At 43.8% G+C, this 14,945-nt stretch overlaps 1 pseudogene across 1 annotated transcript in view; it reads left to right on the forward strand.

The window, feature by feature from the left end:
• Positions 1–315: 315 nt before the first annotated feature.
• Positions 316–14,945, forward strand: part of LOC309546601 — a 152,830-nt pseudogene continuing 138,200 nt past the window's right edge. Inside the window, exons 1-2 of the transcript in view lie at positions 316–378; positions 11,339–11,835. The product of the transcript in view is annotated as an uncharacterized misc_RNA (transcript). The remainder of the gene's footprint in view (positions 379–11,338; positions 11,836–14,945) is intronic.

Below are 14,945 nucleotides of genomic sequence, written 5' to 3' on the forward strand. Positions count from 1 at the left end.
TGAGTATTTTGTATCCTCTTGAAGAATAGGCATATACTGTACCTCAAAATTCTTTCTACTGATTTCCCACAAGTGGCACCCCAAAAGTACATCTGGGAAGGTGTCCAGTTAAAGTTGTTATAGGGAACAATTTAAGTTTGACTTTGGGCATTTGTAGGCAGGTGGTAGAGCAGGCCCCCTTTAAGGTGCCGGCTCCCTCTGGGAGAAGATTGGGAGTTTAAGCAGGACCAGGGAGGGAGGTGAGTCAGACTAGAGAGGAAGGAGAAGAGGCAACATCTAGCAGCTGTGCTCCTGCACTCCCCCATGTTCCCCACCATGGCCCTGAGAGAGAAGGAGAGCTCCAGTGGGTCAGTTCAGGTCCAGAGGAAGACCATGAGAGTTGGTCCACCCTTCGGTTCCTCCCTTCTTAGTCCATGCAGAGAAAAGTAACAGAGCTACAGGGAGTAGGTGCCCTTTTGCAGAAGATGCGAGCATCCCTAGCAGGGACTAATATCAACTGTTCCTCACATTTTGCCTATAGAACAGTGTTGGGGTCTATGACTCTGAGAGAGCCATGTATTGATTGGGGCTTCTTAGTTAAAGAATGTTAACCACATCCAGCCTTCTCTTTGTCTTTATTCGGCTGTCATGCTGTTGTATAGAGAATGAGAGAGTGCTACTGGTGTCCCTTGGCTGTCAGGCAGGCTAGCTACTAGAACCCCTGGCTGGGAGTGAGGGGGTAAAGCCACGCAGCCAGGAGGGTAGAAAGGGGTCGGTCTCCACCCACCACCCTCCCATCGGGGAGAGTTGTGGGCAAAGGTATCGTATTGCCCTTAAGTTAACTTTATGTTGGGGGTCGGCTTGGCTGCTCACTGGGGCCACGCACTCCCCAATGCTAAACCCTTCCCATAACACTAACCCTCACACTAACCTACCTGTAAACTTAACATTACCCCTTACACTAACACTAACCCTCCCTGTAACCCTCATACTTACCTTCCTTGTGTACCCTTCCTGTACTGTTAACACTACCCATACAAGAGAATACTAACCCTACATGTAAACCTCAGAATAACCCTCACATTAACCCTCCCCATAACCCTCCCACTAACAATAACCAATGATATTGCCCAGAACAGTCCCTCTCCTCCTCTTCTGGAGTCCCCGCCAGCACTGTCCACTCCTACTTTGCTCCAGGTGTCTGTCTATGGACACACACAGCCCGGCTTGGGAGTGTGCCCACACTGGTGCCCCTTCCGCTCAGGGCTTGCTGAGGGGTCACTTGTGTGGGCGTACTTTCAAGTCGGGCCGCGCGCATGCACAGACACACACAGCACTGTTAAGCCCCACCCCTGCTCCCTCCTCACAGGAGTTTGATGGGCAGCAGCAGAAAACTATGGCTCCCACTGCTCGCTATGTCTCCCACTGCTCCCTATGTCTCTGGCTAGATAGTGTAAAAAGTTTTTTTTTGTGTGTTTTTAATTGTTTGGCCAATCTGGGTCAGAGTGAGTGACTCAGGGAGGCTAGAATGACTTATCAAGCAGCACCTCCCCCTACTTGCTGGAACTTTTGAGAAACTTCCAGAAGAATGGGAGGGAGGTTAAGAAGAGCTGCCTGGAGTATTGATGAGGGCCTCAACCAATCCCAAGCCAAATGGGCTGGCAGGGGGAGGGACCTCTTAAATACTCTGGGTCAGGCCAGCAGGGGCAGCAACCTTCTCTATATCTTTACTATATCTCCCTGTGACCCAAGCACTAACCCTGTCTGTAACCTGCTCACTAACTCTGATACCAACTCTGCAACAATATTGCTAACCCTGCCTTTAACAATACCAGTAACCCTTATACTAACTCTTCCTTTAACCTCAAAAACAATCCTCCTGGTAACCCTAAAAATAACCCCATATAACTCTAATGTTAACCCTTTCTGTAACCCTTACACTACACACTACATTACACTACTATAAAACCTACCCGCCCTATATCCCTAATGCTAACCCTGCCTGTTACCCTTACACTAATCCTCCCTGTAACCCTAATATTTAAAGAGAAGCAAGGCCAAAGCCTTTTTGGCCAAATTTCCCTTGTGGGTCACAGAAGTTCACCTCTTTTGCTCTCCTGTGACCCAGGCTATTACCTGCCATCAGCTGATGGAGCAGAGCTACTCCAGGCTCTAGAAGGATCCCGACGGTATTGCTGGCTGCCTGATTGACAGCTGGCTACACCTCTCAGCGAGTGGCTGAGAGACGAAGCCAGACACTTCTGCTTCCTCCACAGCCCGGGACTCCAATGAGCACTGGGGGATCAGAGCAGAAAGCAACGGTTGACTCAGTAGTGTCTAAGCAGACAGGGAACTGAACGATAAGCAGTCACGCGACCACTCAATTCTCGGTTTTAGAGCAGATGTGGGACACCTGCAGCATCACACCAATGCTAAAGCATAAAGGTGAGTATTAATGTTTATATTTTTAAACCCCATACTTCTCCTTTAATTTTCCCTGTAACACAAACACTAACCCTGAAATAAACCTTCAAACTAGCATTATTACTAAACCTCCCTGCAAAAATAACCCTAATCCTGCCGGTAACTATACTAGTAATCCTTACATTAACTCTCTCTATAACCCTAACAACAACCCACCTTGCATAATCCTAAAACCTACCCTCCCTGCAATCCTAACACTAACCCTCCCTGTAGTCCTCACACTAATCCTCTATGAAATAAACCCAACACTCATCTTTCCTGTGCTGGGACCCTTGGCATTGAAAACCATCTGGCATGGGCCAGAATATGCCTTAGGGCCAGAATTTACTGATTTGCAGAAAGTATTAACCTTACGTATCACAGCGTCCATCATAGCAGGCTGGCATAGTGGCTCTTTCACTTGTAATCAAACTGGTAGGAAAATCCAACATAGAGGGCCTCAGATTTCACAAACCTCTTACATCACTAAGGGAGTCCAACAAAGACCACCACAGGTTACATGTCTCTGCATCTACTAAAGGCATTAGATCAGACATTCTCAACCAGGGTTCCTATAGAGATCGCTAGGGGTTCATTGAGCTGTGGCTGATTGTCCTCCCATTTGATGGTGCCTATAGGGTTCCATGAAACTCTCAGGTAACTCTAGAGCCTGCTAGGGGTTCCTTGAACTGTAGCTGATTGACTTGCCATCTAATGGTGCTTGTATAATCCCAGGTCCAGCACCACTTGGTAGAACCAGTGGCATGATATCGGTGATCCTTTCAGCTGCCTGTAAGCGAGGCATTCTGACCAGCACTGTAAGGGGGGCATTCTTCACACTGACCATCAATGTATGGGGCTATTCTCCCAAAGGCCCCCGTATAAATTTATTTTAGCCGGGGTTACATGAGACCTAAAAAATATATTTTAAAGGGTTCTATAGGGGTAAAAGGTTTGAAAAGGTTGCAATAAAGTGCACATACACCTCAGTCTCAGATTTCCTGGTCTCATAGGGTGACCAGAACAAATCTGGTTGATACTGATTGGTACCAACTTGACTGGCCTCATACACCGCAGTTTGTCAATGCCATTACAGCTTCTGCAGTCCACCTTAGGTCCGAATCCTCCAAGTTTTGCTGGGACATCGCTAACCATCTCATCCAACATACTTACATCCATATGTTTGATCATTTTTTAGCGCAACTTATTTATATTATTGCTTTTTGGGGTGTCGGTCACACTTGAAGTTGCTGCTTCTCATTTGGATTAGCGCAGTTGTTTTTACTTTTTTATACTTACACCTTTGCTTGAGGCCCCCATTTGAGAAGCTTCTTAAAATGACTTCCATGTCACATCATCATGGTTTCTTACATCATACCTGAGCTTGTTTGAAGTTTTTTGAAATGACCTCCATGTCACACCTATTCCTAGATGATGTAACCTTGTCACTTGTATCATACCCGAGTTTTAAAAAGAAACTTGTAGGCTTATGCAGATGGGCTTTTTTGGCTTTTCATTTGTGTTTAAAGTCTGCTTTAAACTCAAGTTAGCAGTTTTTCTGTTTGCTTTTATTTAATTGCTTATGCAACCGGTTCTACTGAGATTTGTAAAAAAAGTAGCTGAATAGCAACCTCTGAATCCAAATAAGTGCATTTTAGCAGTGCCGTGTGTAGAGCTACCCTTCGCTAGGGCCCCTATTTTAAAGTCCCAGGTTCCATTACCACTAGTGCAGCAGCCAGGCAAACAGCATTTTCACATTCTGACTCAGGAAATAAGTTCATCAGGTTGTTAATATTTATTGATGTAGCAACTGGTATATGGTTCACGGAGCCGCAGGATACTCCACATTGCTAATTGGAACAACTGAGGACACTCTCCCCTCTAGTAGCTCTTCTAAACAGCAGTGAGACATGCAGTGGGCAGCACTGGGGCACCAGTATCAATGTCCCAGCCCAGGGAAGCCTTGCTATCTGTGTAGCAGCAAGGCAGGTCTTCAGTGTGGTACCCCTCTTATTTTCCGGAAGACTGGTGGCTGAGCAGACCCTCTCAGCAGTGGCTGGGATCCTGAGAAGCATTGTGGGCCCCCAGCAATACAGCCTGGAAGACAGGCAGCCCTTCCTGGACAAGAACCCTGGTTTCTGGGCTCCAGACTATTTATACACTTCCCAACCACCATCTGGACAGACCTTTTCAGGTATTGGCTGCAGCTGCATAAATAATATTCAGGTTGCCCATCCAGCTCTCCCACCTACTATGCTCTGGAAAGTTCTATAGAAAAGAGGGAAGCAGCTAGATCAACAGAATGTAAGGCACAGAGCAATATAAAACAATCACATACGCAGCTCTACTAGTTACAGGAGAGCAATACTAAGTTTGCCGGCCCCCCCCCCCCCCCCCCAAAAAAAAAAAATAGTAGCCTGCAGAAGGGTGCTACATGAGTTTAATTAAAGCTAAACTCCAGCCAACACTCTTAAAGTGTTTCTTTAGTCTAGGGGTGAGGTGGAATACTTATTCCTGGCTCTGACAGGCTCCCTCCATCCAATTTAATTGCTTTGACCACTTTAAGGCAACTTCAGGTCCCTGTCACCAGCTTGCCTCCTCACAAACAATGCTGGGTTAATAGCCCTGCACTGTATGTAATGATGTAGAGGGACAGCCCCAGAGCTGGAGCGAGGAGTAAGGTAAGTGATCCACCTTATCCCTGCACCCTTAGACTAAACAAGCATTTATTCCTTGCAGGCCAGGAGGGGGGGCCGTGCAGGGATAGAGTTTGTTAGTTTCTGGAGTCCAGCATTAAAGTGGTTGGAAACCACTGAAATGTAAAGTTAACAGAGTATATCCTTCTATAGTGTGTACTAGCCTCAATCCAAAGCATTGAGTGTGATTTCTGTCTTCTCTCTCTTCCCTCTGTCATCTCCATTAGTCACTTCTGACTGGTTATCCTGACATCACAGAATCTCAGGAGACAGCCCCCCCCCCCAGCACAGAGAGGTGTGTCAACCGTGCATGTCTCTCTATGTGAGACTTTGTAGAGGGGGGTGTGTGTGTTCTTCTCTATGTGAGACTTTGTAGAGGGTGTGTGTGTGTTCTTCCCCTCCACTCAGGTCTCATATTTCACTCCACTCCCTGCTCTATGCTGTGCTGTGTGTGATGTCAGATCCCCACCCCCTGCCTGCTGCAGCTGAGAAAAAGCCTTTGATCTGTGTGTTTTTCAAGGCTGTAGAGAAGAGAAGACTGCAGATGGACGGGTACAACTTATATAGAAGGATTTTTTCACTTCACTAGGTATATGTAACGGTTTACAAAAACTTTAAATATACATTTCTAAACAAAGACCATCTACATAAGCCCCAAATCATCGTACACTGACGATAGTAACTGAATGTTCTGAGTGTGGTCAATGAGTATAATCTTATGGCACTAAGAGCAATACCCAATGCACTGGGCAACACCAAGGGCAACTATCCAACTCCATTACACTCAAGTGAATGTTGTACTCCTGTAGTATTAGACGTGTGGTTGTATCCTGTTACAGGACCCTCCCTGATTGGCTGTGGGAAAGAACAGACAGGCACTGGGAAGGATCAACGACAGTAAAGGGCCCAAGGATTAGTGGGAAGAGCCCCAGGCTTGAAGGGAAGGGGTTCGGGGGGCCCTTCATGGTTTCTTGCACCAGGGCCCTGAAGGTTATAGTTACGCCTCTGATAGGATTGTATAATTAAAAAAAAAAAAACTTCCCTTCTATTGGTTGAACTGGACGGAATGTCTTTTTTCAACCATTACTAACTATGTAACTACGTAACACAAGTTCATGAAAAAATGCAGAAGGTAAATCTGCATGACCTAGAGCCCCAGAGTTCGCAAATCAACTTACTTGTCCCTTATGCCCAACATTTTTTTGTTATATACATTTAAAATTGTGGAATTGTTTGGTTCATTCAGATACATCAGTCTATTACTCTTCTTACTCTGTCATAGAGGCACTGCCCCATCTACTGGCACTTTGGTGTAATGCAGTGCATAATACGTAAAAAGTCTTTACAACATTGTGCTTGCAAGGCCCTCTGTCTAGGCTGGGTTCACTCTGTGTGCGGAGTGGCTCACAGCAGGTAGTCCGGTGCATCCCTGTTCACTGTTTCCGGTCCAAATTTTTGGCTGAATTCGGACCTAAAATGGACCTAAAATGGACCAGAAGACGCACAGGACTCTTCCGCACACCGCTCCGCAGCCGTCCTGGAGCTGTGTGAACGGACTCCATTGAGAGCTGGTCACAGTCTCCTGACATGAGAATTGGATGCGGGGAAACTGCATCCAATTTTCACCAGTGTGAACCCAGCCTCATCCCTGTTTTCTTAAATTTCTTTTCTTTTTTTTTTTCCTCCGATGTTTTGGATGGATCATGGGAATGTGGCACAAAACATTTTTTAAGAAGGCTATAAGAAGCAAAATGGGGAAAGATTGACTTGTCAGGGACATACAGTAATAGCATACCTCCCAAATGTCCCTGATTTCGAGGGACTGTCCCCGATTTGGAACAAAGTCCCTCTGTCCCTCTTTTCCTCTTCATTTTTCCCTCTTTTTGGTCTGATCTATAAAGTCAGGGCTTTTCTTCCGTGGGAACGCAGTTCCGGCACCTCCAGCACAGAATGTATGTGATGTGTGTAATGCTGGAGGGTCTATTGATACTGGCTGCTGGGGAATCTATTGTTCCTGGTGGGATTCTATTTTTGCATGGCGGTCTATTGTTGCGGATGTGGTCTATTGTTTCTGGTGGGGGATCTATTGTTGCTGAAAGGGATCTACTGTTGAGGGAGGTGTCTATTGTTGTTGGAGAGCATCTATTTTTCTGTGGCAGTCTATCGTTGTTGGGGAGGTCTATTGTTGCTGGTTGGGTTTATGTTGCTGGGGGGTTCAATTGTTTCTGGCTACTGGAGAGTCTATTGATGCTGGGCTGGCTGCTGGGGTCGATTGTTGGTGAGGTTCACTGTTGCTGGGGGTCTATTGTTGCTGGGGAGAGTATATTGCTGCTGGATACAGGGGATCTACTTTAATGCTTGTCTTGGTATTATTCCATAAATTCCATACAAATTACTTAGTACCACAAAATGATACTTCTATATCCTCTAATGATAGTTCTGTATTCTCTAAAAGGGATAGATCCAAGGAATGGTGCTCGGAGGTGAGTAGGGGGGTGGAGACAACAAGGGTTCCTGCACCTATTCTCTGAGAAAAAAAAACCCTGTATAAAGTTATATATAAAATGCACTTTTTATCTTTTTAAAAGTATTTCCCAGTGCTAAACCTTTCATCCAAATTCTACATTGCTGCATTAGTACATTTTAAAAGCCAGAAAAAGGAATAGTAGTGGTTAAAAAAAAGCACCTCATTCAAAGTCCCAAACCTTTTCCCTCATTTTCCATATACAGGGATGGAGACGCTGAGCCTTACCCAGCTTGTGCCTCATTTCAAGTCCAAAACTGCCTTTATTCTACGTGTGGGTTTACCTATCTAATCTTTTTTTTTTGGATATTTCTCCTTTAACCACTTGCCGACCACCCGCCGCATATATTCTGTGGCAGGCTGCGCGAATTGCCGTACCTGTACGGCGATCCACGGGAGCGATCCTGGGGGCGCATCCCCATTAGCCAGCGGGAAAGCTGACTCACAGGGACGGCGGTCACTATTGCCGCCGGGCACCCGCGATCACTTCCCATGGAGAGAGAACGGCGGTCTGCTGTTGTAAACACAGCAGACCATTGTTCTCTCAGGAATCAGCACAGAGCCCCTGTGTTCCTCCTATTTAGGATCACAGGTCTCTGTGTTAATTCCACAAGCCCATCCCCCTCACAGTTAGAAAACACCCCCTAGGCATACACGGAACCCTTTGATTGCCCCTGAGTTAACCTCCTTCCCTGCCAGTGTCATTATTACAGTAAAAGTGCATATTTTTAGCACTGATTACTATAGTAATGTACAAAAAGAAAAAGATGGGTAATGGGATTTTGTATGATGTCGGCCACTTGCTAATAAACAAAATGTGTAAAATCACAGAATAATAATTAATAATTTATTGGATATGACATAATTAGATAGTTATATAAAACACAAATAAATTATATACATACACAGTTAGGAGACTTGACATAACGTAGATAGGTTACATATATAAAAGTACATTCCATGTTGTATAAATAATTATACATAAAAATAATATCATGAACGGCACTTGGTCAGTCTCCGAAAGGTATGTCTTCATAACTGTGAGCTCTACGCATTTCGTGGCTCTCCGTCCACTCATCAGGAGCTTAATTAAGAATTGTATCTGTAATTGTAGATTACTGTAGTAATGTCACTGGTCCCCCCAAAAGTGTCACAAATGTCAGTTAGGGGTCCTATCTGTCCGCCGCAATGTTACAATCTCGCTAAAAATTGCCAATCCCCGCCATTACTAGTAAAAAATAAAAATAAAGAATGACATAAATCTTTCCCCTAGTTTGTAGACGCATTAACTTTTGCGCAATCCAATCAAAATACGCTTATTGGGGTTTTTTTTAACCAAAAATATGTAGCAAAATACAAATTGGTCTAAAATGATGAAAAAAATTGATTTTACATTTTTTTACTGGTAATGTTATATAGCAGAAAATGAAAAATATATTTTTTTTTTCAGAATTGTCGCATTTCTTTGCTTATAGCGCAAAAAATAAAAATCGCACAGGTGATCAAATACCACCAAAAGAAAGCTCTATTTGTGGGAAAAAAAGGACATCAATTTTGTTTGGGCACAGCGTTGCACGACCGCGCAATTGTCCATTAAAGTAACGCAGTGCCGAATCGCAGAAAACGGCCTGGTTATTAGGGGGTAAAACCTTCCGGTCCCGAAGTGGTTAAGGGGGCATGGCAGGGTGTGTGTCCCATTCCTACATACTTTTGCTAATAGGTATTTCTCATTCTCATCTAAAAAAGTTATCATAGGAGTAGGGCAGTCTTAGGTAACGGGTCTTCTGAAGCATATAACGAACAGAAGGAAAATTCGCTTCTCCAGATGAGTATGCTAATCCAAAAGACTGGATGGGTTGGGTGCTAGCCCCGGCTCGTGTCTGTGAGTATGAGATCAAAGGAAAAGAAATTGGCTGCATACCATCACCAGTCCAACAGGTTTATTAAGCATATAATCGACTGCCACCAGGACAAGGACACAGACAGAGGTAGAGGGGACGTGTGTCACACAGACATTGTGCCTCTTCTAAATGTGTAACCTCTACCTATGAGTATTATATGCTCAATAAACCTGTTGGACTGGTGACGGTGTGCAGCCAATTTCTTTTCCTCTCTTCTGAAGCATGTCCCCTGTTCCTAAAAATTCGCAAAGCATTTTTGCAGTCTCTGACTATCTCCCGTTGCACAACTTAAAATTTCTGACAGTATTCTGTAGTATTACATTTACTATTTCTGGTGTTTGGTGATGTCAGGGGCCACACTTGAGGGCCAGTTCATATCCAAAGTCATCCATCACTCATTCATGGAGTGAGTCTATTCATGCCCTCCACAGACGTCCATTCAGAGCTTGAGGGTAAATTACAGGCATTTGCAGCAATGTAAGACTTTCATCTTTGACACACTTGCAAAGGTGCTGCACATCTAGGGGCTGCTAGGAGATAGAGTAGACAGAACCTTCTGTAAATGAACCAGATGTGAATCAAACAGTACAAACAAATGGCCACTGCCCCCACCTATAACTGGCCTTTACAGCAAGGAGCACCCAGCTCAACTCACTAGCCAGCCTGCCGCCAGATGCAGTGTGACATTTCCTACCATCGCCTGCCACCAGATGCAGCTTGTCACTTGCCATGTTGCCTACCACCAGATGGAGCGTGTCACTTGGCACACCACCTTCCACCTGATGCAGTGTGTTACTTGCCACGTCCCCTGCCATGTCACCTGCCACTAGATGGATCGTGTCACTTGGCACACCACCTTCCACCTGATGCAGTGTGTTACTTGCCACGTCGCCTGCCATGTCACCTGCCACTAGATGGATCGTGTCACTTGGCACACCACCTTCCACCTGATGCAGTGTGTTACTTGCCACGTCGCCTGCCATGTCACCTGCCACTAGATGGATCGTGTCACTTGGCACACCACCTTCCACCTGATGCAGTGTGTTACTTGCCACGTCGCCTGCCATGTCACCTGCCACTAGATGGATCGTGTCACTTGGCACACCACCTTCCACCTGATGCAGTGTGTTACTTGCCACGTCGCCTGCCATGTCACCTGCCACTAGATGCAGCTTGCCACTTGTCACGTCGCCTACCACCAGATGCAACGTGTCACTTGCCACGTCACCTTCTACCTGATGCAGCTTGTCACTTGCCACGTCACCTTCTACCTGATGCAGCTTGTCACTTGCCATGTCACCTGACACCAGATACAGCTTGTCACTTGCCACGTCGCCTTCCACCTGATACAGCTTGTCACTTGCCACATCGCCTTCCACCTGATGCAGCTTGTCACTTGCCACGTCGCCTTCCACCTGATGCATCTGCTGCCATAACCCCGGTATTTAACTTCAAAGTAGTGATTCATTAGCTGCAAGTACTACATTCAAGTACAACATTTTAAGTACAGTGAAGAGATATTGCAGGAGATAGTCAGGAGGTAGGCTGGAAGGTGGAAAAAAAAATAAAAACAAAAAGGTAAGATTTGTTTGACTTAAATTTTACAATTTTTTTTATTATATATATATATTTTTTCTCCTCTTTAAAATGACAGACTTGGTTCAGTGCAGGAATTGTTGTGCATTTATTTTATGTTCCACTCTGGAGATTCGGATGCTGTCAGATCTGTAGACAATTCTCCTTACTGCAGCAGGAAATTGCATTTTTGAAATCAGAGATATTTAAATTATCTGTTAAACAAACTCCAGCTGGGACTGCTGCAATGCCACTGCCACAGAGGACCCCCAGAAATGGCAGATGGGTTACTGTAGGTTCTGGAAGACTTAGAGGAGTGGATAGAAGACATGTCCCACAGTCGGTGGTTCTCCATAATTCATTTGCAGCACTCTCAGAATGTAAGGACAACATGGATATGGACTCAAGCACAGAGGGTGAGAAACCATCGACTCCTATGTCTAATGTATGCAAGACTGCAGCCAAGGACAAAAAAGATAAAGTGAAGTCTCAAAGGAAGCAGCTGTTGCTGGGTGATTCAATCATAAGAAGTGTGGAGCTTAAAGAAAATGGTTTTGTGAGATATCTCCCTGGTGCTACTGCTAGACGAGATAGAAGACTTATTATTAATATTGTTAAGCAAGCAAAGCAGGAAGGGGACGTGGATGTTCTTGTCCATCTAGGGACAAATGACCTGGCTTGCAATGAAGTGTCAGAGGTGAAAAAATCTTTTATCACACTTGGTAATGACGTACAGGATTTTGCATCCACCATTTCATTTTCTGAAGTTCTGCCTGTGCATAATGTTCAGAATGATAGGCAGAGGCGCATAAAGGAGTTCAACATATGGCTTAGTAAATGGTGTCAAGAGCAAGGATTTGGCTTTGTTTCTCATGATAGCTCTACTTGGAATAGAAAGGAACTGTACAAAAAAGATGGTTAGCATCTTTCTCTCAAAGGAACAAATGTACTTAGTAAACAACTCCAAGAATTTGCGAAAGAATATTTAAACTAGGAAGGGGGGGGGGGCAAAAGAGTGAAAATACAAGAGTCCAATTGCCCCCCGAAACAATGCCAGAACAGGTCAGAAGCACAGAGGTTAAGAAATGATAAGCTCAGAGTCCTGTCTACAAATGCTCGCAGTTTAGGTAAAAAAATCAATGAACTTGGGTCAATAATGGCATCTGAGAATGTAGATTTAGTGGCTGTTACGGAGACATGGTTTAATGAAAGAAATGACTGGGACATAACCATACCAGGGTACTCTTTATACAGAAGAGACAGAGAAGGCAAGAAAGGAGGAGGAGTGGCCCTGTATGTGAAAGATAGCATTAAATCTAACCTAATACAAGTTGGTGAGGCCAACATAGAGTCAGTTTGGGTTACGTTGCAGTTTGCTAATCATGCAGTAACTCGTGTAGGTGTGATATATAGACCACCTGGTCAAGTCAAAGAACTAGATGATCTACTAGTTGAAGAAATAGCTAAAATGACAATGAAAGGAGAAGTTATCATTATGGGAGATTTCAATCTTCCAGATATAAACTGGAAAACCAAAATAGCAAGTTCTACCAGGAGTACAGATATTCTAAATTCCCTACTGGGGTTGTCTCTGCAACAAGTGGTTGAGGAGCCAACCCGGAGGGAAGCCATTTTGGATTTGGTATTCACAAATGGGGATTCGGTATATGATGTCATTGTAGGCGAAACCTTGGGATCTAGTGATCACCAGTCAGTGTGGTTTAATATAAGAACTGTGAAAGAGTCACACCACACAAAAACAAAAGTTTTAGATTTTAGAAAAACAGACTTTTCAAAAATGAAATTAGTCATAAATGAGTCCTTATCAGACTGGAACGGATTACATGGAGTCCAGGAGAAATGGGACTACTTAAAAGGTGCATTATTGAAGGCAACAGAAAATTGCATTAGACTTGTCAGTAAAAGCAAAAAAAGGAAGAGACCACTGTGGTACTCAGCAGAAGTGGCCCAAATCATTAAAAATAAAAAGCTAGCATTTTGTAATTATAAAAAAACCCAGAGCAATGAAGATAAGGAAATCTACAAGATTAGGCAGAAAGAGGCCAAGCAAGTTATAAGAACTTCTAAAGCGCAGGCAGAAGAAAAACTAGCTCAGTCTATGAAAAAGGGGGATAAGACATTCTTCAGATATATAAATGAAAAAAGGAAATTAAAACAAGGAATAACTAAATTAAAAACAAAGGACGGAAGGTATGTAGAAGAGAATAAAGGGCTAGCCGACTGCCTTAATGAATACTTCTGTTCAGTTTTTACAGAAGAAAAAGAAGGAGAAGGACCTCCACTTGAAAGGATGACTAATGAATCGTTTGATGCATGTGTCTTTACAGAGGAAGACGTTCTAAGATTGCTGTCTAAAGTGAAGACAAATAAGTCACAGGGTCCTGATGAGATACACCCAAAATTATTAAAAGAGGTTAGTGGTGAGCTGGCAAAACCATTAACAGATTTATTTAACCAATCATTAGTAACAGGAGTCGTCCCGGAAGATTGGAAATTGGCAAATGTCGTGCCCATTCATAAGAAAGGTAGTATGGAGGAATCGAGCAACTATAGACCAGTGAGTCTGACATCAATAGTAGGCAAATTAATGGAAACCCTATTAAAGGATAGGATTGTGGAACATCTTAAATCCCATGGATTGCAAGATGAAAAACAACATGGGTTTACTTCAGGGAGATCATGTCAAAAAAATCTAAAATAATAGATGGTGGAGGTGCAGTAGACATTGCATATCTAGATTTTAGTAAGGCTTTTGACACTGTCCCACATAGAAGACTTATCAATAAACTGCAGTCATTGAGCATGGACTCCCATATTGTTGAGTGGATTAGGCAGTGGCTGAGTGACAGACAACAGAGGGTTGTAGTCAATGGAGAACATTCAGAACAAGGTCATGTTACCAGTGGGGTACCTCAGGGATCTGTACTGGGACCAATTTTGTTTAATATCTTCATTAGTGATATTGCAAAAGGCCTCGATGGTAAGGTTTGTCTTTTTGCTGATGACACAAAAATATGTAACAGGGTTGATGTTCCTGGAGGGAAATGCCAAATGGAAAAGGATTTAGGAAAACTAGAAGAATGGTCAGAACTCTGGCAACTGAAATTTAATGTGGATAAGTGCAAGATAATGCACCTGGGGCGTAAAAACCCAAAGGCAGAATATAGAATATTTGACACAGTCCTGACCTCAGTATCTGAGGAAAGGGATTTAGGAGTAATTATTTCAGAAGACTTAAAGGTGGGAAGACAATGTAATAGAGCAGCACGAAATGCCAGCAGAATGCTTGGATGTATAGGGAGAGGTATAAGCAGTAGAAAGAGAGAAGTGCTTATGCCGCTGTACAGAACACTGGTGAGACCTCACTTGGAGTATTGTGCGCAGTACTGGAGGCCATATCTCCAGAAGGATATAGATACTCTAGAGAGAGTTCAGAGAAGAGCTACTAAACTAGTACATGGATTGCAGGAAAAAACTTACCAGGAAAGGTTAAAGGACCTTAACATGTATAGCTTGGAAGAAAGAAGAGACAGAGGGGATATGATAGAAACTTTTAAATACATAAAGGGAATCAACTCGGTAAAGGAGGAGAGCATATTTAAAAGAAGAAAAACTACCACAAGAGGACACAGTTTTAAATTAGAGGGGCAAAGGTTTAAAAGTAATATGAGGAAGTATTACTTTACTGAGAGAGTAGTGGATGCATGGAATAACCTTCCTGCAGAAGTGGTAGCTGCAAATACAGTGAAGGAGTTTAAGCATGCATGGGATAGGCATAAGGCTATC

This window comes from Pelophylax lessonae (assembly GCF_965119305.1).
Source record: "Pelophylax lessonae genome assembly, chromosome: 2".
NCBI lineage: Eukaryota > Metazoa > Chordata > Amphibia > Anura > Ranidae > Pelophylax > Pelophylax lessonae.